The sequence below is a fragment of the Sus scrofa genome, chromosome 11 (assembly GCF_054392235.1).
Source record: "Sus scrofa isolate SSC_HxYL_T2T_F1_AM1 chromosome 11, Sscrofa_HxYL_maternal_Yorkshire_Landrace_v2.0, whole genome shotgun sequence".
NCBI lineage: Eukaryota > Metazoa > Chordata > Mammalia > Artiodactyla > Suidae > Sus > Sus scrofa.
In genome coordinates, this window is record NC_139393.1 from 10,823,301 (window position 1) to 10,846,224 (window position 22,924).

The 22,924-nt window shown below is 40.7% G+C and overlaps 1 protein-coding gene across 13 annotated transcripts in view; it reads left to right on the plus strand.

Annotated features, from left to right (window-relative positions):
- RFC3 (replication factor C subunit 3) overlaps positions 1–22,924 on the plus strand; it is a 377,430-nt gene that overhangs the window by 32,444 nt on the left and 322,062 nt on the right. For all 13 annotated transcript variants that reach the window (XR_014818797.1, XR_014818799.1, XR_014818801.1 and 10 more), the window contains exons 10-11: positions 3,324–3,500; positions 5,316–5,401. The gene's annotated coding sequence lies outside the window, so the exon portion shown is untranslated. The remainder of the gene's footprint in view (positions 1–3,323; positions 3,501–5,315; positions 5,402–22,924) is intronic.

The window sequence follows — 22,924 nt, forward strand, 5'->3', positions numbered from 1 at the left end:
CTGAATTCTGCATGTAACAAAAATCACTAGAGATGCTCTAGCTTTATATAGTGAGTACCAAGCCCTGTTAGGAAATCTCAGCTGGAAATTCTAGGTTCTATGACTTTCAGGATCAAGAAGGGCAATGTGCGGGGGACTGACTAACCTTGATTTCATGAGGCATTTCCTCTGAATTAAGACTCACCATCCTATCGTAGGATCTCAAACGGCTCTGATTGTACCATAAATTGTAACCCTGACTTGGTATCTGAGGCCCAAATTGTGGCTTCCCTCTTGTTCTTGTGTTAAATTTAATGAACAAAAAAGAGATGTGAGCCCTCATGAGAAAGAAAATGCCGTTCCCTTAAGACAGAAAATCAATGAAATGACATTATTAACAAACTCAGAAGTAGAAGGAAACAAAAATGCTCTGTGCCTGGAACTGTTTGCCTCTAATAAACCCGTTTGCTTAGGAAAACTGGGAGAAACTATAGTGGTTTGAAAAGTGTGCTTCAGTTTTACCATCAAACTTGGAAGCAGTGAAAGATTTAAAAAATAAAGGAATGCAGGCCAATTAAGTGAGAGGAAGGGATTTTTAAAATGTATTCATTTAGGAGTTCCCGTCGTGGCGCAGTGGTTAACGAATCCGACTAGGAACCATGAGGTTGCGGGTTCGGTCCCTGCCCTTGCTCAGTGGGTTACCGATCCAGTGTTGCCATGAGCTGTGGTGTAGATTGCAGACGCGGCTCGGATCCCGCATTGCTGTGGCTCTGGTGTAGACTGGTGGCTACGGCTCCAATTCGACCTGGGAACCTCCATATGCCACGGAAGCGGCCCAAGAAATAGCAAAAAAAAAAAAAAAAAAAAAAAAAAAAATCATTTATTTTAAGGAAGAGTGAAGAGGAAAAGGGCATCTTAAAGATGCGGTTATGCCAATATAAAGGAGAAAACTACCTAGATTCCATCTGCTCTAAAAAGAGAAATTTCTACTAGATCAGAAATGGTGGCTGGGACCCAAACAGATACAGAGAGAAGATGCGATTACCCCAAGAAAAGCCACTGAGGGATGACTTCCAAAAGCCGCAGGTCCTACTTGGAGCAGTTGGAGAACCACTCCTTAAGGAGTGAGGCAGCTATACCAAGTGATTATAAAAAATTGGGGCAGAATTGAGGGAGGAAACCTATGTGAAATATTCACAGTATTTTTCAGGTGAGTTTCAACGTGACACATCATTGCAGGTGAAGAAACATATTGCCTTTGTCCTGAGGGACCTTGTTGACCTTAGTCAATACTTTTATGAAATGAGGGTCCTAAAAGAAAGCAAAGATGTAATGAAATCTAGGTTTGACTATCAGAGATCAAGCCCCGTCTTTGATTAAAAAATGTCTGATGGGAGAATATCCCTAGGTGGAAATTATCCATCTCTAGAATAAGGTAGATGAAATTTGAACAGTGAATTCAACTTGTTGATTTCTCCTCTGTAGTGATGATGACGAATCCAGAGTAGTTACAAAAACAACTGTCTGGACCAGAAAGCGAAGATGAAGTAAATGGAAGGGAGGCACTAAGCTTCAGCAAGCAGGATTAGCTCCCACATGGATTAGAAAAGGAAAGTGGCTACTTTAAGAAGTGGATTAAATTGTTAAGGCGTTTGAATAGCCTTCCTGAAAGGAGTGGGGAAATTCAGTACCAGCGTTATGTCTCAGTACTTCAGAAAAAGATGCAGTTGAACAAGAACGCTCATCAGACACTGGGACATTTAAAACTGGTTTCCCGAGGGACACACACTTCAGAAGCATCAAAATCATTCAGTGCAGGAATTTGTTCAGTCTGGGTCTTCAGCTAAAACAAATTGGAATTGCAGGGGAACTCTTCTCCAGGGGGTGAGTTTCACTACCCAAGCAATCCCAGAGCCAGAGGCAGTGAGACTGACAATGCCTCTTTCTGGGAGGTGGAGGTGGTGCAATTGTGTTGCTGCACAGAGCCTGTCCTCAGGGCAGCATTAGGAGCCCAAGGCTTAATAGGAAAATGGAATTAAGAGGTCCTGGGTATGCTGAATGGGGAAGAAAGGTACTTGAGCTCCTGTGATGGGAGGTACCCCCATTACTTTTAATCTAAATTTGAAGGAGGCAGAAATGCATCAGAAGGAGTTCCCATTGTGACTCAGAAATAATGAATTCTATTAGTATCCATGAGGATGCAGCTTTGATCCCTGGCCCTGCTCAGTGGGTTAAGGATCTGGTGTAGCCATGAGCTGTGGTGTGGGTCACAGACATGGCTCAGATCTGGCATTGCTGTGGCTGTGGTATAGGCATGCAGCTATAGCTCAGATTCAACCCCTGGCATGAGAACTTCTGGTGAGGCCCTAAAAAGGAAAGAAAAAAAAAGCCTCAAATGACATTCTTTATGAGGATCCAGTAGGCATAGATGGACTTCTTTTTCCTCACAAGAATGTAAATGTAAAGAGTATAAATGAATGAAAGTGCTAAATGAAAGTGTAGTCTCAAAATAACTCAAAATAATAGCATTTTCCTGGTTTGGCTTAAATAAGCAGGTCATAGAATCCAGACAGTTGGTTTTAAACGACAGACCTCCCTCTGAAACCGAATTCAGGAATATTTTCCTTTTTTCTCAGACATCATCAGATTTCTCTTGGTGTCTTGGTAGTCCTGGTACTGGGAATGTAATTTTGCCTGCAGTAATTGATCTAGGGTCGGGAGAATGGCTTTCTAAATTAGGTGGATCTGGAAGAGACCTGTGATAATTCTCTGTATCCTGTTAACTCTGGATTTAGAAGTGAGGCTCTTGAAGGACTAGGTGTTGAATTACTATGATTTCTGAGGCTTTGGAAATTCCAAATCCATTCCAGAGAGACACTATTATAGTTGCTGAAGGGGCTCCACTCTATCCAGGTGGAAAAGTCCCTCTTGCTGAGCCTGAGTGAAATAACAAGTCAAGGAATGTTTTTTGTTTTGTAATTGAACTTTGCACTTTGAACTTTAACACACAGGAATTTGATTTTATGCTTTAGTTCTCTTGGATTCCAATGACTTTGAATTTCAACTTGTAAAGCAATTTAGTCTTTGGGCTAATTTCTTACTTGGAATTTAATAGTAGAAAGGAAATTGTGCTCAAAATTGAAACATCTCTTTATAAGCATTTTATTATCAAAGTATCTTTAAGATAGCATTTAGTCTATGCAGAATCTTTGTCATGCTACATTAGACAGCATGTGTGGACATAATTTGGGGCAGAAAATAGAATAGGGGGTATATTGTCAGCTTTTTGGTATGGAATGGATTCAAAGTTGATACATTGGATATATTCATCTGACCCATTGCAGATTCTGGTGGGGACTACTTTTCAGCTGCCTGCCGCTGGACCCAGGAGGGAGCAAAAGAGCCAAGACTGGTGTAGAGTGTGGTCTCATGAAGGTGGCCTCATGAGAGTTCTCCTGAGGTGGACAGCCACAACTCTTGCTGACCATAGGCTCTGATGGAAGAAATTTCCACATATTGAGGTATGGGAAAGTTATTCTGGGCTTATGACATGATTTGGCTTGAACTTTATGCTAACTAAAATAGCCTGTCTTTTGGCCTCCCAAAAAGCATTGTTGTACATCTGCTTTAACCATTGAAGGAAAAAAGTGTTGCTCATCATCCATTTATATAAAGGGTTAAGTCAGTGCCCACCGCAGTCACCCCATGGACAGCGTGCCTTAAGGAGAATGCGGAAAAACGAGATGCAATATTTTGTCCTTTGGATAGATTAAAGCTTCTAGATAGTTAAGATGCGTATCTTGGGAAGAATTTCAATGACCCCAGATTCTTGCCTCTTCCTATACATAGAAAAACATTAAAATTATTAGCTTGAGATATCTGTTCTTTGTGATCAGCAGTAATTTTTAACCAAGATGTATGTGTGACTACATGTATTTCCCAGCTGAAAAATTCATATATATGTCATGTCTTCACCTCTACCTCTTCAGAGCAGTCTCCTCAGAATTACTAAAAGGCTGTTTCCTGGGCTGTAGTCCTGGGTTTGGCTGGAGTAAAGTTCTCTTCTAGTCTTACTATAGATTTTTAAATGATTATTTTCATCCATAGATTGATGCTCAAGCCCAATGAGTTAAGAGAATCAAAAGCTGGGGAATGCTCTATTCCACTCCTGAGGCTTTGTTCTCATGAAAGGACCTCAGTTTAGTTATAGCTCTGGCTGCCCTCTGCCCCACCAGTCAGTCTGCCTCTGAGGAGATTCTTAGCCCCCCGAGTGCCTTTAGGAGGATTGCGAGGGCTCTCAGCTCCCATTTTTCTCCTCTTGGAAGTGAGCATGCATTATTCCATAAGGGGAGTCCCCACCCTGGGCGGTGCTTCTGCACTTAGTTGGGTAGGTCTGTCCAACTCTGGACTTCACGGTTAGTGAGTTCCAAGATACAAGCCAAGTCTTCAACTTGACCTCTATCAGATGTAAAAATATTTCAGCTTTATCCTTTCTCTTTGGTTTGGACTCCTGATGTAAACTTTGGCGCTTTTGCTCTCTTAATACCTAGTTTGATTACTTTTTCTGAGTCCTTAATTTCCTATTCTGAAATGCAAGTCAATTCAACAAATGATTATTCAGCATCTACTATATATTACTGTCCCAGGGACTAGGAACACGGAAATATATAATATCACATTAAATGATGACTGTTTATTTACTTGCTTAAGTATAATATTAGAAAAAAATGTACAGAGCACGAAGGAAGAAGTGATGGCTTGGAGTTTGCCTGGTGGCTTGGAGGCAGGCAGCTTTCATGGAGAAGAACCTTTTTGAGCAAAATGGCAGAGCAGGGGAAGCATATGTTTGACAGAACAGTACATGATAAACACATGGGCTTATTATATACATGTTGTGTCAGAATACTAAAAGTAGTTGATAATTCCAGAGCGTAATTTCTATGATAGGAAATCAGGATGGAGAGGTAGAAAGAGGACTGGATTAAGACCGCTCAAGAGACTTAAACTTTGACATCAGCAATGAGGAGGAGCCTTTGAACAACCTTACCCCGGAGAGTGATAGGATCAGATGTGCAAAATGGACAAAATGATTTCAATATCTCATTTTAGCTTGATTTGTGTCTTGGGCCTTGCAATTCTAAATCAACTCCTTACCACACTATTAGGATTCGGTAGGATTAGGTCTGTCTGCATATAACAGAAAAGGAAGTGATGATGGATAAAACATGACAGACATTTATTTCTCTCACATGAAAGCAATTTGGCAGGTTAGGCTTGATCATCAGGACCCTTCCCACTCTTCATTCTGTAAGCGAACTTTGTCCTTCTGTTTCAAGATGGCAGCTGGCGATCCGGACCACGTGGTCGCGTTCTATGACGGCAGCAGAAAGAAGGAAACTTTAAAGAAGATCTCCTAACAGAGGTACCTCCTACACCTTTGTTTCTCGGTGTCTGGGATTTATTTCTCTTGGTCACATGTGAAGTTGGAAAAGCTGGGCATACGACTGCCCTGTACTGAGTAAAATCCTTTTCTTTTAATCAGAGAAAAAGGGGAAAATTATTATTGGGGGAGGCAATTAGTTGTTGTCTCTGTTGCAGTCACAGAAAAATGAGGCATCTCTTTTACCTATTTATTTTTTTATTTTTTTTGTCTTTTGTTGTTGTTGTTATTGTTGTTGTTGTTGCTATTTCTTGGGCCGCTCCCTCGGCATTATTGTTGTTGTTGCTATTTCTTGGGCCGCCCCTGCGGCATATGGAGGTTCCCAGGCTAGGGGTCGAATCAGAGCTGTAGCCGCTGGCCTACGCCAGAGCCACAGCAACGCGGGATCCGAGCCGCGTCTGCAACCTACACCACAGCTCACGGCAACGCCGGATCGTTAACCCACTGAGCAAGGGCAGGGACCGAACCCGCAACCTCATGGTTCCTAGTCGGATTCGTTAACCACTGCGCCACGACGGGAACTCCCTCTTTTACCTATTTAAATGGAAGTAAAAATGGTCAGCTATCAAATATAGAGAAAGTATTGCTCACCGAATTTATTTTTCTGATTTTAATTTAGTCCTACCTTTTTCTTTTAATTATGGCATCACAGCCCCTGAATTTGAAACGCCGTAACACCCACAGTGTGTGTTCTCAGACGCTAAATCCATGCTTGGTGGTGTGTGACCATGTCATCCTTTCCTCTCTGACTTGCAATTTTGGATAAGCTTTCTTTTTCTGGGATACTTTTCCCTTCCTACGTCTGCTAATTCTGTGGGATTCTGTGTCATTGTTGTTTTGCCTAAAAGGGTAGGATAGGACTCCTCCTTTGTCATAATGCCATACTAATTTGTTGTAATAACTTTTTTCTTGTCATTCTTCCCAACTGGAAGTCAGTGAAAACAGGGAGCAGCTACATCTCTTTTGTTCTCTGTTCTAACTGTAATGTCTAGTATAGTGCCTAGGAAATAATAGATGCTCAGTAAATTTGTTGAAGGAGTAAATAGCAAAAATTCAATGACTGAACCCAGATCATAGAGCATTCAAGTTATCATTGTTATGAAACTGTTTAGTCCCCTACAAGGAAATGAGGGGAACAGTAATGTAGGGAGGAGAGCAGATGTCCATGGCTTGCATTTGAGGTAGGGCGCAGCTACTGTCAGACACTTGCTCAGATGCAGGTAGGTTTTGCTGTCTGCTACCACATCAATACATTTTAAGACATAACCTCTATTATAGAGCTCTAAGTATTTGAATTAGTTATTGCATTTCTCCTTAATTGTCCCCTTTTCCAAACTAGACATTCCTAGGTGCTCAGATGTTCATCCTGTGATGTGGCCTCCAGACTCCTTGTCCTGCTGGTTACTTGTCTATGGATGTGTGTCTTCTTATCCCTCAGCTTCTTAAAGCGACACTCGGCTCCATGTGTGGTCCAGGCAGCTCTTAGGAGAGCGAAACTCCTTGTTCTTTCCCTCTGGCCTAAAGTAAGGAGACTAGAAAGAAAAATGAGATTTGTTTTGTTCCTGGCTGTGGCATGACTCCCCTGTCATGATTTTGCTCAAATCAGGGGGAGGTTACTTTGGCAACAACCATTTTATGTCCCTTTAAATAACTTCCTCCTGGTTAGCAGTATTTCATTTTCATAAAATAAACAAGCCCTGCAGTGACTTCTTAAAATAGCCAAATCCTTCTCTTTTCTCTCATTTAAGAAACATATTTGAACAAATCATATAATATGTAAAAACATTACCACATAAGTGAAATGTAGCAGTTAAAAGCTTCGTTTTAATTTCAAGATTTGTTAGAACGGTGATAATACACTTGTTTTTTTTTTTTTCGTTTGTTTGCTTTTTAGGGCTGCACCCATGGCATATGGAGGTTCCCAGGCTAGGGGTCCAACTGGAGCTACAGCTGCCGGCCTACACAACAGCCATAGCAATGCAGGATCTGAGCCACGTCTCTGATCTTCACCACAGCTCATGGGATCCTTAACCCACTGAGTGAGGCCGGGGATCAAACCTGCAACCTCATGGATCCTAGTCGGATTTGTTTCCACTGCGCCATCACAGGAACTCTCGACACACCTGATTTTAATGTGGCATTGAAGTAACAGTATCAGTAAAGTGGTCTCTTTTTTAACAAGCATTCCAATTGTTGCTGGTTGCAGGATGGCTTTGCAAATGGAAGAATTATGACATTTTCTTGTGTGAAATAACATGTAGAATCATTGCAGTTCATTGCTGTGGAGGCAGTTCATCTTGTACAGAAAAAGACAACTCCCCTTAGAAGCTCCAAAAATGATCTTTCACTTAACAGTCTCTTGCCAACTCCAACTGTGCCATATAAAAGTAGTACAACCAGTTGCAGTTGGTGACCTTCACAGTAAAAGGAATCCTGAAAATGTAAGAAATTGTTTTTATGAGTAGTAGAAATGCCTCTTCTGGAGGCTCTAAAAAACATTAACTTTTACTTGAGGTGTAAAAAGGCACCTGCAAACATGTTTCTTGCTACTTCATATGTTATAACATGGAAAGATACTCCACAGGGTTACTGGGAAAGTGCCGTCAAACAGTGTCATAGGTTTATTTAGTTCTACACATCTCACCTTTGGACATTTTGCGAGGAAGTGCTTGTGCTTTCAATTAATCAAAATGTTGTTCCTCTCCAGGTGGCGAGGTCACTTAGGTCTCTATTCAGTCAGCATTTCTCCCCAGTTCTTTGGTTGATTTCCATTGTAGAAGAATTCGGTCTGGTAATTAAATCAGTCTCAATTTCAGCAAAGCTTTTTCAGTCAGTTTATTTAGGTTCCATGCAAAATGGAACCCCTTAGGGACAGAATTAATATGTTGTGAAGTATGATTGCAATGAAATATATTTAGCAGTTATTTTTGAAAAAAAAAAAGGCTTAGAGACTTCCCTTGACTTGACTCAGCTTCAATGTCTTTATGCAAATTTTTTCATTTATAGCTCCCAGTTTTTATAATTAGATGTGTTTCTATATTTTCTGGTTTTCTTCATCAGTAAACTGCTTTTGTCAATGATTTTTTTTGTAAAAAATGAAACACAACTAAAAAGGTTAAAAATGTACACATAAATATATGATACGTAATACATATAATTTTGCTATGTTTTAACATTTTTTATTTTGATATATGTTTGATATATATATATCTTGCTGTACATATTTTAATACATATATTCTATAATTGTGTCTTAAATTTCTGAGTATTTTGATCTGATCTCTTCTTGCAAGTGGCAATTTAAATGTCCTGAAATTAGATAGGGAGTAGGAAAATGAGGGTCCGAAAATATAACGAGGGTTGCTCTTTTGAAGTCACCTCTAAGGTCATCTTATTTAGTTTATTCCTCAAGTTTCCAATTGCACAATTTCATCATAGAATGGAGTTTACAAATTGCTTCCCAATGCTGTCAGATTCTATTATTTGTAGTAAATTCTTACATGAATTTTTCAAGAAGGGTTGTGAAAATGACTTCTTGGAGGTCCTTAAGGGTACTGTTTCCCACAGAGAACTTTTGTCAGTTAGTTAGTTTTGATTTTGTATACAGGAGTGTTTAGAATGATGTTCCTTCCAGACCCAAACTTCTTTTTACTGACAGATTATTTTTTGTCATTGTATTTATAACTACATTGCTACTGGCTGAATGTTTATGTTGTTCCCCCCACCCCAAAATTCACATGTTGAAACCTAATTTCCTGTGTCATAGTATTTGGAGCTGGGTCCTTTGAGGGGTGATTGGGTCGTGAGAGTCTCTGAAGAATGGGATTCGTGTCCTTTTAAAAGAGACCCCAGAGAGCTCCCTGGTCCGTTTTTGCACGTGAAGACATGGCAAGGAGATTGTCATCTGTGAACCAGGAAGCAAATCCTCCCCAGACACTGAATCTGTTTCTGTCTTGAGCAGGGACTTCCCAGCCTTTGGAAGTGTGGGACATACATTTCTATTGTTCATAAACAACCCAGTCTGTGGTGTATTGTTACAGCAGCCAAATGGAAGGAGACATACATCCATGATCAACGACTGAAAAAAAAGTATATATACATTACACACATATATGCAAATATCAATCTCAAACATAGAGGGCTAAAAATAAGTTTGTTTTTGTAACTGAGTTTAGTTTCTGTTCAGAGTTCCTGCTTTGCTAGGGAGCAGATGTTATCTTCGTCAATTTGGCACCTGTCTCCTCCCCAACCCAGGTGTGCTCATAGGAGGAGAGAGAGGGTTGAGAGAAGGCAGAGACTTTGTGATATTCATGCACAGAGAAGGGCCCTGTGCTGTGTGGTTCTCTACTCTGACAGCAGCTAAAACACTGTCATTCCATTGATCCCGTGTCATTTCACCCAGGTAGTTGCTTTGCCTTCCTTGTACCAACCATGAGAACTGTCCCTGTCACAGAGGAGCTGTCAGTGCTGAGTCTCCTCTTCTATGCTGTTTGCCTCTTTGAAATACCATTCGGTGCAATGGAATAATTCTTTTGTTTGACGCTGAATGTGCACCCAGCCCTCTTGGAGACCACCTAACACTCGTGTTTTAGATTTCCCACTCCACTGCTATGTCTCCTCTGTTCTCCCGTGCACGTAGAGGTTGGAAACACAGGGATCTTGCCGATTTTCAGAGTTCTTCTGGGCATAGGACACAGGTTCCCTTTGCTCTATGTCTTCCAAATATATATTTCAAGGTTTCTGTAGTTTTCTCCTCTCCTTGCTCCTGTGACTTAGCCAGGAAAGCAACCAGCTAACCTAGGTTGCCCTCTCCAGAACTTCATAAGTATCTAATTGTTGAATTGTCACCCCCTGCTTTTTGTTTTTGTTTTTGTTTTTCCTGTTAATGTACCCTTTAGTTCTTGAGTTCTTTACCTAGTCCAGCTGAAAGGGGAGGCTTGGTGTTGACAAGATGGAATGGTTGATGCCCATGGAATGCGATCTGAAATGTGCTGCTCTTTCTCCCACAATCAGAATGTGTGTGTCTAGTGAATTGAAGGTGGGGTGAATCCTCTACCTGGTACAGCTGATAACACATGTATAAAACTTGCTTTCTGACCTTGTGACTCTGGAATCTGTTAGTTTAGTAATGTTAATGCCCCAAGGACAGGTGCTTCTTCCAGAGGGCAGACAACATTTTCAGCTGAATTGGAAGCTAATCCTGATCATTTTAGATGACGCATGCTTCTGAGAGAACAGGGGAGAAGGAGGACCATGGCGGTAACTCGGATGATGGATAGTATCCAGAAGAGATGAGGTTTCATTTACTTAAAAGAGAGAGAGGAGTTCAGAGAGTTCCCCAGGCAGCATCCCACTACCACTCCATGGGCAGAAAGTTAATACAAAACTGCAGAAAGTCCTTCTGGGCCTGACTCACAAGGGCTGAGGTCCCCCAGGTGGGAAAGAAGTTTGTTGTTGTCCATGTGGCTGAAGACCCCATACCACTTACAGTGATGGCTGAGGAAAAAGGAAAAATAAACTGTGCAACAGGAAAGAGAAACAGTAATTATCAACTATATCCTATGACGAATATTTTTTCCTTGCCCTGCCATGTATAGATTTGCATATTTTCACTAATTTTCTTTTTCTTTTCTCTCTCTTTCCTATACCATGTTAAAGTAAGTTTTGTTAGTTAACTTTACATTTTGGGTCATATGCTGCAGAACCTTCATAGGCATTAACAGAAATGGAGAAAAAAGGAACATGACTCAGTGATCTTACACTAGGATCTAGAGGCTGTAACTGGCAAAGCTGATGTACATTGTTTTGTTGGGAGGGGCTGAAAGGGTCTTGATTGTTTGAGGACCACTGCGTTACTATATAGGCAGGAGTGTTTTCCAGGGAAGAGTATATGCAGATATGAGGTGGCAGGAGTACTGGGCTGTGCTGGACACCTGCTATTGTTGGGCTCCCCAGCACCCAAACACACTTGTATTTGGCAGAAATCTTCCAGAGTGTGAACCTAGGTGGAAAGAAAGCCTTGCTTCCTGTTATAAAAGCTGAAATGACCAGACATTCCCCCCTGGCCCCTGGCACTGAGGTATGACTCCCAATGTTCCTGGGAGAATGACACAGCATTATAGGGCCAGGGAAAAACACCTCCTGGTGCTAGTTTGGTAATGATGCTGAGCTTAGCACGGGCAGTGGTTAGTGTCAGAATTCTAAAGGCCGGGAGTTCCTATTGTGGCTCAGTGGGTAAGGAGTCCAACCTGTATTCATGAGGATGCAGGTTTGATCCCTGGTCTTGGCTCAGTGGGCTAAAGGATCCGGTGTTGCTGCAAGCTGCAGTGCAGGTTGCAGACACAGCTGGGATCTGGCGTTGCTGTGGCAGTGGTGTAGGCCAGCTGCTGCAGCTCTGATTCGACCCCTAACCTGGGAACTTCCATATGCCACAGGTGTGGCCCTAAAAAGACACACACACACAAAACTCTAAAGGCAACAACGTGAAGTGTCTGGTGGTGGCAACATTGAGTTGTTAGTGGTGATGGTAACCAGTGGTGGTCTTCTGGTGCCCTGCTGTCCGTTCTGCTCTGGTCCATTTCCTCAGTCTGCCAGGCTAGAGCCTTCCTGGTGGTTGCGTTAGCAACATGTTATCCCTTCAATAAATGCCTTTCTGCTTCATGAAGTTAGTGATATTTGGTCTCCCCTGCTTGCAGCAAGAAGCCTTGACCTTTACAAGACTGATTCATGGATAACATTTTATTTCTATCCAGGAACAGTGAACCACAAAAAATTAAGGGTTACATGAAAAAACTGCAGATTAAAAAATCTTGTATGATTGTTGTCTTTTTTACTCTCCTACTTTTTGAAATAACAAAGTAAAAAGTAGAAAAATGTAGAATAACTTCCAGCAATAGAAAATCAAACCCTTTTTTGGGGAGATAAGTGCTTGTCTACAAGAATATAGTTGAATTTCTCTTGTGGTTTGTGCCGCCAAAATTCTGCCTTCATGCCTCCAATGTGGGTTAGTTGCCCTTTTCTTCATCTAGTTCCACTGCTGGTTGGAGCTGACCTGCAGATGCGGGAGAAGGTGAAGTGAGTGCTTCAGACCCTGCAGGTGAAGTGGGTGGAGAAAAGAGACAACAGCTTCATTGTTGTCTGGCCTTCGGAAGGAGTGTCGCCCACACTTTGAAGGATCATCATCTCCTGGCGTCTCTCTGATACCTTAATATGCTACCATAATGTCTACCATCTTTTTAATGTTGCATTTTAGGAGGCTTCCATTTTGTCATTCAAGTTTTCAGTCTCCAGATTTCTCAAAACGGTCATAAAAACCACCTCTCACCTCTGTCTGAGAGAAAGGAGTGCAGCTCTCTCTTATTCTTATGTTTGCTAGCTTCACAAAGGGAAGGAGCAATCCTTTATCAAGTTGATAAAATACAGTGAGCGCTCTTGTGTCAGAATTGCTAAGTACCTGAGATCTACTTCTTAAATGTATACTCAGAATATTTTGACTTCTATTATGATTTTGATAAAAATGTCCTCACAGAATCTAGCAGATTGAAAGCAATTAACAGTTCAGTTTCAGACAAAAAAAGAAAAAAAAAAAAAGACCTCTGCAGAGGGCTAGTGAAGGTTACAGCATCGCCTGGCTCATCTCCTCAGCCCACTTCCAGCACCACGTGCCTGGGTGGGTTATATATTCTGAAGAAGATGAGACACAGATAAAATAGTGGGATTCCTTTAGTCCATTTAATCTTCTGTTGTGTATCAAGAATGGGGAGTGGTGCAAGTCACACAACATCTCAAAGATGGTAAAATAAGAAAAGAGCTGACGTCATGTTTCTAAATATACAGCGTTGTGCAGCAGCTACCTGGAGCAAAAACAGAAAGGTTTTGAAGGCCAAATAATGACTGTTAGTTGCTGGAAGGCATCCATGTTCAATAGTCTGTCAGGAAGAGACAGGTGGGGCTGGCTCACCACCTGGGGTGAGGGCTGGCGCAGGGCTTTTATTAAAACTGCTGCACGGGAGCAGAGAAGATAAACACTCAGTGGGTGTAGTAGAACTGCCAGGCCATATGTTTGGCCAGAACTGCAAGGTTCCTTCTCCAAAATAAACCTACCTAATGCAGGCACCATCTTAAAAACAAAAAACAAAAAACAAAAAAAACAAAAAAAACCAAACTTGGGTTCTAGGCAGATATATCCCAGGATTTAGAAATATAATTTATATGTCACTGTCTTCAGTGCAGATGTCTGGGATTTATGATATGGCTATATAGTTGCTTGAGGTGTGTTATGGCAGGAAGAATGTAAATTGAATTTTGAGTATTATCTGAGGACAAGGAGGATGTTAATTTAAGTGGTTCCGCATGCTTAGCTTCATGTCCGTTATAGACTTTCAGCTGGAAGAGACTGAAGAGTTAGCCAGAGTGAAACCCTGTGATGCATGGTAAATTAAAGTCCTGAGGGGCAGTGTGACTTGTTTAACGTCCCACAGCTCTAGCTATGGAGAACTTAAAACCAGAGCCAAAGTCTTCTGACCCTCAGTCCTTTGCTCTCTTTACTAGAGAACATAGCTTTCATTTTATTAGTTTTGCATGGCTATTGTAACAAATTACTACAAACTTAATGGCTTAAGGCAAGATGCATTTATTATCTTGCTGTTAGGGAGATCAGAAGTCCAAAATCAGCCTCCCTGGGTCAGCAGAGATGGGTCTTTTGGAAGCTCTGAGAGAGAGAATCTATTTCTGTGCCTTTCTAGCTCCTAGAGACCACCTACGTTCCTTCACTCATGGCCCCTTCCTTGCACCACTCCAGCTTTTTGCTTTTGTTATCCCATTTTCTGTTGCTGACTCTGCTTTTTCTGCCCCTCCCTTATAAGAACACTTGTGTGACTTCGATCCCAGCCAGATATTTGAGGATAGACTCCCATACCACTGAGTCACAGCTGCAAAATCCGTTTTACAATGTAAGGTACCGTGTTCATGGATTTCAGGGGTTAGGATGTGGACATCTTTGGGGGACATGATTTTGCCTACCACTCTAACTTCCATTATCCACTCTGAAGTCCTCTGAAACAAAACAGTACAGAAGGCAACAGAGATTTCCAGGGCCAAAGCTGTGCAATAAAACTCATGGAGTGTTGGGGTGGTTCTCCTCACTTGGCCCAGCACTTTTGCCTCCCTGTCTGTTTCCCTGACCCCTGGATGAGTGGAAGGGCCAACACCACTATTTTAGCCATCAGTAAAAGGGAGAAAGTCAGAGCTTCTTTCAGTTAGACACTGGTTCTCACGGCATACCTGCTTGTACCAAATGATGTTTAAGAGAACGAAGTGCTTACAGTGGTATTCCACGTCCTTAGATTTCTGATTCTTCGTTAACTCTCAGAGCAGGAAGCTTCATTTGTTCCTTCTTTTTTTCCTTTTATCTCTATGGCAAGAGATAAGAGAACGTTTGCCTAATATGTGTTTATTTGTTTGACTTCATGTCCTTAGGCAGTGTGTGTGTGTGAAGAATACATATTCTTAATAAGTGGCTGAATCAGAAAAAAGAGGATTCTGTTACCAAAGGCAATGGAGTGAGGAAGCCTTGGAAGAGGACGAGGCCTCACTGGGGAGGAAAAATTGTCACCTTAGACAGTTCAGCCATGTCTGTACTATTGACACACAGATTAAGCTTATCCCTCTGAACTTCTTTCTTGGGGAATGATTGGAAAGGGAGGAAAACTATGATTTATATGAACTTTACCAGTCTCCAAATAGTCTGAACATCTGGCGCAGCATTTCATTGAAAACAGCATAGTAGGTGCTCAGTAAACATTTGTAGCTTTTGAATGAGTGAATCTCATCATTGGGTGATTGACTTTGCCTGAAAAATAAAGACCGTTTTCATTTGGGCTTGTTTGCTTCCTCTACATTCAGTGATGACTTAACAGAGTAATTTGACTTTTAAATTTGGGCTAAACAAACATAGCCTGTGGTCAGAAAAGTGCCAGATTTGGTTTGCTTAGGAGACAAAATTGAGGGAACATATTTTGCTAGACTTGATAGGGCCTTCAGCCGTGTTGAAAAATAGTCACGAAGAAGTTCCTTCTATCCATCCATCATCTCAGTGTAACTCCTTACATCTAGATTTCTTACGGGGGAGGGGCCATTGACAACTTCATAGGGTGCTGTGGATCCCAATGACAAATATAGAGCCTGAGCCAAAAAAGTGTGAGCACCCACATTCCCAGGCCTTTTCAAATAAACTTTTCAAGTTTAATTCCATTAAACTCTCTCAGCCACTTTGTGAATTGAGTGTTGCTCCCATTTTACAGAAAACATTGGAAAAGGTTAAGGGACCTGATACAGTGGAAATCCAAGTATTCCAAAGCCTCTGTTTATCCGACTCCAACTCCAGTGCTGTTTTGACTTCATCATAACTTATTCTACCAGAAATGTCTATTAGCGAAAAGACCGAGGAAACGTCGATAGAGTGCGTTGGCAGAGAAGTGAAGTCATAGGTCTACCATCTTCAAAAGGAGGTTTAAGGGTGGCGAATGACACAAAGCAAGTGTTGAACATTGGTTTTGCAGAGAGCCCCAAAAGCGGGAGCTGTAGACTGCGGCCTCTTGACGGTCAGGTCCCCCGTTTGCTTACCGTGAGGCTTTGAGCAAGACCCTTACCTCTCCTTTGCTCGTCTCTCCTCAGGTTAATGATAACACCTGTCAAAGGACAGACGTGGTTGTAAGGGTAAATAGAATAATTCATGTAAATTCAGATTAGTGTGCACTGGAAGTGCTTCAATAAGTGCTAGTGGTAATTATTTGAGAGACGTCCAGACTTTTTCAGTTTTTTATTCATTTTAATCAAAGCTAGTCTTCCTTTAAGCCTCATTCTGATTTCGGTGGTACAAGATTCTGAAGTTTTAGATTATTGTTTTCAGGATGAATACCCTTGTCTGTCAAAATTTAATGCTTTGGCATATAAAAAACTTCTGCTTTAATTCTAATTTCTCTATGGAACTTGAATGTAATTGCTCTTTTTTTTTTCCTGCAACATTTTCCAAACATCCCTTTTGGGGTATTAATTTTATGTGCCACCACCCTCTTCTGGACCATTCATAGAGAAATTATGTACTAATTATGGTGAACTGCTAATTTAAAAAAACAGCCATCATCACTCATTTCACAGTATACTAACTAATTATTGCTTAACTATTAACAAACCCAACTGAGGCTTAGCAGAGTTAGTATGACCCTGGATCAACAGACAGCTGGTTTTGGTTCTAGTGCCACTTGCCACTTGGGTACTTTTTCTCTGAAATATCTGCCCTCTCCTTCCATCTGAGGTGCAGTGGTTCTAAGAAGGTTGTGAGTCTGACTGAGACTGACTCAGTCTATGAGAAAATATGTGGCTGGAAAATGTCTGTCCAGATGGTAAACATGAATAAAATCCTTTGTTTCAAAAATGCAAGTAGACAAGATAACTGGTTTGTCTGGTGTGAGCGTTCTTTCACTTTTGTTTACAACCGCACTCCCAGGATTATTCCCTTCCTACTATTTCTCCTACTTTTGTCAACTAAAGGTGGGAAAGTTGCCCTGGGAAGGGACATCTCACTTTTGCTTTCATTTCCTCCAGTACTGGAGCAAGGATTATGAGCGCCCCCCTGTGCTTTGGGCATTGAAAACACAGCAGGGTATGATGACTCTTCCAGAGTCTTGTAAAAGGCCACAAGATGGGGGTGTTACTCCACACACTTCGGTCTTTTCGTTCGTTCTACAAGTAATCCTTGAGTGCCTACTAAGCGCTTGACATTGTGCCAGGCTCTAAGATTATAACGATGAATAAAAACAGACCTTGCTCCGTGGAGTTTACAGTCACCTGGAGAAAGTAAATGTTCGAATGTGGATTTCATTGTCCACCTAGTGCCGTGGTGACAGAAAGGCAGAGGACTGTGGGCATGAATGTTAGGGACTCTAAATGCAATTTCAGAAGGTCTAGGTGGAGCTTTTGGAGGTTCCCTGGGGGAAAAAGAAAAAGAAAAAGAACAACAAGAAACAGAAAAAACCCAGTGTCCAAGCTGAAACCTGTAGAATGACTAAGCAATACCTAGGATTGAAGTTCTAATCTAGGCAGAGAAACTGTGCCCAGAGACCCAGCCGGGAAGTTGAAGTTGGTTTTTTGATGCAACTGAAAAATGTCAAATTATGTTTGAAATGTTGGAGTGGACAGAGATGGGCCTGGGCCATATTCTGAAGGTAGTTGGCCACCTACTGTTTTCAGGGCAGTGGGAAAGCAGGCCCTCTTATACTGACTTATCTACCTGGAAGGTCTTTCTTATCCTTTCCTAAAGGGCACAATGCCTGTCTAAGTGTACATGTCGTGTGCTCTAGGAAGTGGTCCCTGGTCCACCAAGACTGTGTTAGGAGCCTTACCTATGGGCTCTTTTGTACATTATATGTTTTCATCTATCACTCACTCAGTGGTTGTCATCATTAATACAGACAGGTTTGGACTCAGCTGACTGGTGAGTCCTACGTCCCCTGCTTTCTAGTAAGCTCTCGGCCTCAGATTTCTCATTCAGAACATGAGGCTAATAATAGCAGCCATCACATAGGGTTTTGCGGAGCAATCTGAAAGTGCTTCGCAGATTGCCTGGCACATAGTATATGTTGACTAAATATTAGCTATTGATATCAGTTATGCTAAACCTTACCTGTTGGTGTCCCTTCTCCTGGACTGCAGTTTCTTAATCACTTGTCTGCTTCTCCTTTAATCCCATATGATTCTTAAAGACCAAGACCAAATCTTACTTCTTCACTGTCACAGCTCCAACTCCTACCACCATTCCTGGAAAAGGAAATCCTCAATCAGTAGTTATCTAATGAATGAGGATATTCATTGTATGACTGGAGATAAACCTGGATCACAGTTAAAACTATTAACTCCAAGGTGACACAGCTGAAAATGTGTGCAGTGAGCTCCTCTGTGATCTGTTCCATCAGGAAATGGCATCTGTCTCAGGGTAGCACATGCCTGACTCAGGGTTTTAAAGTCCTTATTTTATTTTTCAAAGTTTTTTTTGGCAATCCTTCCCTTAATTAATGCCCATTGCTTTCTGAATTTAATGACCGTTTTTTAAAATTTATTTATTTATTTTTTATTTTCCCACTGTACAGCAAGGGGATCAAGTTATCCTTACATGTATACATTGCAATTATATTTTTCCCCCACCCTTTCTTCTGTTACAACATGAGTATCTAGACATAGTTCTCAATGCTATTCAGCAGGATCTCCTTGTACATCTATTCTAAGTTGTGTCTGATAAGCCCAAGCTCCCGATCCCTTCCCCTCCCTCCCCCTCCCATCAGGCAGCCACAAGTCTCTTCTCCAAGTCCATGATTTTCTTTTCTGAGGAGATATTCATTTGTGCTGGATATTAGATTCCAGTTAGAAGTGATATCATATGGTATTTGTCTTTGTCTTTCAGGCTCATTTCACTCAGTATGAGATTCTCTAGTTCCATCCATGTTGCTGCAAATGGCATTATGTCATTCGTTTTTATGGCTGAGTAGTATTCCATTGTGTATATAGACCACATCTTCCGAATCCAATCATGTGTCGATGGACATGTGGGTTGTTTCCATGTCTTGGCTATTGTGAATAGCGCTGCAATGAACATGCGGGTGCACGTGTCTCTTTTAAGTAGAGTTTTGTCCGGATAGATGCCCAAGAGTGGGATTGCAGGGTCATATGGAAGTTCTATGTATCGATTTCTAAGGTATCTCCAAACTGTTCTCCATAGTGGCTGTACCAGTTTACATTCCCACCAGCAGTGCAGGAGGGTTCCCTTTTCTCCACAGCCCCTCCAGCACTTGTTATTTGTGGATTTATTAATGATGGCCATTCTGCCTGGTGTGAGGTGGTATCTCATGGTAGTTTTGATTTGCATTTCTCTTATAATCAGCGATGTTGAGCATTTTTTCATGTGTTTGTTGGCCATCTGTATATCTTCTTTGGAGAAATGTCTATTCAGGTCTTTTGCCCATTTTTTCCATTGATTGATTGGCTTTTTTGCTGTTGGGTTGTATAAGTTGTTTATATATTCTAGAGATTAAGCCCTTGTCGGTTGCATCATTTGAAACTATTTTCTCCCATTCTGTAAGTTGTCTTTTTGTTTTCTTTTGGGTTTCCTTTGCTGTGCAAAAGCTTTTCAGTTTGATGAGGTCCCATGGGTTTATTTTTGCTCTAATTTCTATTGCTTTGGGAGACTGACCTCAGAAAATATTCATGATGTTGATGTCAGAGAGTGTTTTGCCTGTGTTTTCTTCTGGGAGTTTGATGGTGTCCTGTCGTATATTTAAGTCTTTCAGCCATTTGGAGTTTATTTTTGTGCATGGTGTGAGGGTGTGTTCTAGTTTCATTGCTTCGCGTGGAGCCGTCCAGGTTTCCCAGCAATGCTTGCTGAATAAACTTTGTTTTTCCCATTTGATGTTCTTGCCTCCCTTGTCAAAGATTAATTGACCATAGGTGTCAGGGTTTATTTCCGGATTCTCTATTCTGTTCCATTGGTCTGTCTGTCTGTTTTGATACCAGTACCACGCTGTTTGGATGACTGTGGCTTTGTAGTATTTCTTGAAGTCTGGGAGAGTGATGCCTCCTCCTTGGTTTTTGTTTCTCAGGATTGCTTTGGCGATTCTGGGTCTTTTGTTGTTCCATATAAATGTTTGGATTGTTGTAGTTCTGTGAACAATGTCATGGGTAATTTGATAGGGATTGCATTGAATCTGTAGATTGCTTTGGGTAGTATGGCCATTTTTACAATATTGATTTTTCCAATCCAGGAACATGGAATATCTTTCCATTTCTTTACATCTTCTTTGATTTCTTTGATTAAAGTTTTATAGTTCTCGGCATATAGGTCCTTTACCTCCTTGGTCAGGTGTATTCCGAGGTATTTGATTTTGTGAGGTGCAATTTTAAAAGGTATTGTATTTTTGTATTCCTTTTCTAATATTTCATTGTTGGTATACAGAAATGCAACTGACTTCTGAATGTTAATCTTATATCCTGCTGCTTTGCTGAATTTATTAATCAGTTCAAGTAGTTTTGGGGTTGAGTCCTTCGGGTTTTCTAGGTATAGTATCATGTCATCTGCATACAGTGACAGTTTTATCTCTTCTCTTCCTATATGGATGCCTTTTATTTCTTTCGTTTGTCTAATTGCTGTGGCTAGGACTTCCAAAACTATGTTGAAGAGCAGTGGTGAGAGTGGGCATCCCTGTCTTGTTCCAGATTTGAGTGAGAAGGCTTTCAGTTTTTCCCCATTGAGTATTATATTTGCTGTGGGTTTATCATAAATGGCTTTGATTATATTCAGGAATGTTCCCTCTATACCCACTTTGGCGAGGGTCTTGATCATGAATGGATGTTGGACTTTGTCAAATACTTTTTCTGCGTAATGACCGTTTTTTATAAAACTCATTTAACTGTAAAAACTTTAACAAGAGTATTCATACTTTTAAATCTTTTAAAGCAATATAGACATATATTCAATAGCATATAAATTTACTTTTACTTGAATTTTAATCTTAGCTATAGATAGTTTACTTACTATAATCAGTGAAGCACTGAGGAATAATGTGACTAGTGATTCATTTTAGAATTTCTAGCACATGAAATGGTGCTTAACTAACTTCCAAAGAGGTGTCCATTTCTTGGTAGTAGAAAGAACATTGTTATTGTAAACTAGAGATGTAGAGTCTACTCTTGGATCTGCCTTAAACAAGCTTTGCAACCTTGGGAAGTCAGTTTTCTTTTTTTGAATCTCTATTTCATCTCTATACTTGGGCAGATGGAGCTGGATTTCAGCTAAGTTTCTCTCTATGTTCTCAAATCCCATGATTTCATATCTTTCTTTTCAGATGATGAACCAGTTGAACTTCTGGCAAAATAAGTTGGTGTGGATTAAAATCAGGCATTGATTGATTTTTTCTTTCTTTCTTTCTTTCTTTCTTTCTTTCTTTTTTTACTATAACCACTTTTTTACTGCATCTCTGTTTTTCTGGAGTTGATGCTGGAAGTTAATAGTTCTTGAGTCTCTACTAAATTATCCTAAATATTTTCCATGAATTACCCAATTAGCTTCTATTCTAACTCCACATGAGTATTCTATTATTAGACATATTTTACCTGCAAGAGTGTGAGGTTCAGAGTGGTTGAGTGATTTAGCCAAAGTCACACAGCTAGTAAGTAGTAATGACAGGCTGATTCCAGAGCCTACTGTCTTAGCCATTTTGCTGTAAAAAGCCATTGACTGCTTCTTATAGAGGATCTCCTCTATTTGTCAGATACTGTTGTGGGCTGTAAAGAGGCATTCCTTCGCTCACAACACTACTGTGGAGTAATTCTCATTAACTTCATATATTTTCTTTTTAAGAGATACTATAAGTTATAGGACATAGGCATAATAGGAGGAAAGAAAGTCCACAGATAGAAATGGGTTGAACCTATGGCCTTCCTATGGAAATGTTTAAGGAATATAAATAATATGAGGATGCGGGTTTGATCCCTGACCTTGCTCAGTGGGTTAAGGATCCGGGGTTACTGTGAACTGTGGTGTAGGTCACAGATGTGGTTCAGATCCCGAGTTGCTGTGGCTGTGGCATAGGCCGGCAGCTATAGCTCTGATTGGTCCCGTAGCCTGGAAACTTACATATGCTGCCAAGTGTGGCCCTAACCTAAAAAGCAAAACAAACAAACAAAAAAAACGGAATATAAATACCACTTTTTAAAGTTAGGCTAAGTTTTTCTCTGATTTAGAGTGTTTATCATTATCTACAAAACCAGCTGCTATTTTGTCTGAAATTCTTTTATTCTGTAATTAACAGAAAATAAAAGGTTGAATACAGACTCTGCTCTCAAGAATCTTAGGTTTATATTCCACCTAGGATCACAGGATCTTGGCAAGTTGGTAATATCTCAGCCTCAGATTTGTCATTTATAAAATGAGCACAATCCCTACCTTGCAGAGCTGTTATAATTACTAGGGACAAACAAGTGCAGTTATTATTGTTGTTATATATTATGAAGTATATTATTATATTATGTATTGCTTCCTTTCCTATTTGATTTTAAACTCCTTGATATGAAGGTCAATGCCTTTCCACAGTGATTTTCAGATAACAAGTATGCACAGACATTTTTAAATGAAAGAATTAAGGTGATACGCTATAGTTATAAATCCTTTTCATTGACTAGATTGGAGAGACAGATTAGAGCTTAGAGGAGAGCCAGCAAGAATAACGGAGGCTCTAGAAATGGATGTGGAAGGAGTGTGTTGTCCGTAGAGATACCAAGGAGGAAGAATTATAAAAATTTGGTCAGGAGTTGGGGATGATGAGGATGGAATGTGGGGAGTCTCTGGGTGATTGAGCTTTCATGCTCTAATGGATGGGTCAGGAAAAATGTGAGAAGAAGCAGGTTTGGGGTGGAGAAGGATTTAAATAGATTTTAAGTTTGAGGTGTGTGGTAGGTAGCT